This window comes from Otolemur garnettii, unplaced genomic scaffold (assembly GCF_000181295.1).
Source record: "Otolemur garnettii isolate 467f Iridium unplaced genomic scaffold, OtoGar3 scaffold00013, whole genome shotgun sequence".
NCBI lineage: Eukaryota > Metazoa > Chordata > Mammalia > Primates > Galagidae > Otolemur > Otolemur garnettii.
The window spans coordinates 15,837,982-15,839,716 of NW_003852408.1; positions in this window are offsets into that span (position 1 = coordinate 15,837,982).

Here is a 1,735-nt window from a genome sequence, read left to right on the forward strand (position 1 = left end):
GAGCGCTGCCGCAGCGTCTTCTGGGATTTGTAGTTTGGACGAGAAGCCCGGCGAGTACTGGGAAGACTGAACGTCGTGGGCGGGGCGGGAGCGGTGCACCCTGGGAGTTGTAGTTAGTCCTCGATATCCCCGAAACTTTAGCCAAACGCGAGATCCTGAAAACGTGAGACCCTGAAGTTTCCAAAACTGTAGTCTCACTGTCAGAGCTGTCTCCAGAGGGCATCCTAGGCAGCCACACTTGGTAGCTCTTAATAAAATATCTCCCATCCTTTGCTTGCAATTTAAGCCACACCCATTGCCCGGTTGTCCACATCATTGTCAGGCATTGCTCTGAGCATTAATTTGAATTATCTCATTTAATCTTTATTACAACTCTTAGATCACGTGTTATTCTTAGCCCATTTTACAGATGGGAAAACAGAGCTATTCGATAATAACTTCTCAAGACTTTATTGGGCTAGTTAGTGATTATGATTTCATAGCTCCTGTTGAGAGAAAATTAGTAATCTGACACTTTGAGAGCTGGTGTACCCCATTTCTAAGCTCTAACGCCTTTTGCCTTCCACAGTGAACTCCACCGTTACATATGATAAATATAATGTATGTCATCAGTGTACAATAATTATGTTGCTATTATTCCATTTTCAAACGTGGCCCATTTAAAGACAAAGTAGATGTCTACTGATATTTGGAAAAATGACTTAGAAAAAGGAAGCACGGCAATGTGTGTGTAGTTTGATCTGTTTTTTAAAACAGAAATCCATACCTACCAATGCATGTAAACTCAGGGAAAGGTCTGGGAAGAAAACTTGAAAACTCACCAAACTGTTGGGAGGTAGGGGTAGGGTGAAATACATTTTTCGATTTTTTTTTTTTTTTTTTGACTGGGGCTGGGTTTGAACCCACCACCTCCGGCGTATGGGGCCGGCACCCTACTCCTTTGAGCCACAGGCACCGCCCCATTTTTCAATTTTTTAATCTGTAATATTATTCGGAATCATTTGAATTTTCAAATGGAACTTGAAACAATCATGTTTTTAAATGACAAAGACATTAGCCTGTATGACAGGACTTGAGGGAGATTTTGCAGTAGAAAGTGTTCAAATCTGAGCCCTAACCCTTTTATTGGCCCTACAAATACAATGACTGTGCCTCCATTTTCTCATTTGTAAAGACAAAAAATACCACCGTGGTAAATCTCCTTGTTAACAGGATCAAAGGAAGATAATATGGGATGTGCTTAGTGAACTGTGAAATCCTAGAACAGGTAAGAGAGGTTTGTTGCTATTGTTTGATGTACAATGGAGACAACGTAGGAAATTTTCTAAGGTTTTTTTATTTCTCTATACCCAGAACTCATTTTCTACTGGATAGTGTAAACAGAAAATAATTACCGAACAACCATCTCTGCCCTTCTTCCTGCGCGCCCCCTCCCCGCCCCCGCCCCCGCCCCGAGGAAAGTCAGTTAATTTGCTAAGAAAGCTGGGTACTGTGCACTTCAACCAGGACAATCACCAGTTAGTATGACCATCACTTCACTGTCCTGGGCCTCAGTTGTCTCACCTGTAAAATAATCTTGGACCCTAGAATTCTCGCACATTTGTGGATCTTACTCCCTCCCCTATCCCAATTCACTAAGTCTGGAATTGGACGGGAAGATGTCATTACCTTTCTAGCTCTATCATTCTAAAACTTGAAGAATAGGAAATTAAAATGAGGCTTCAGTAAAAAAAAA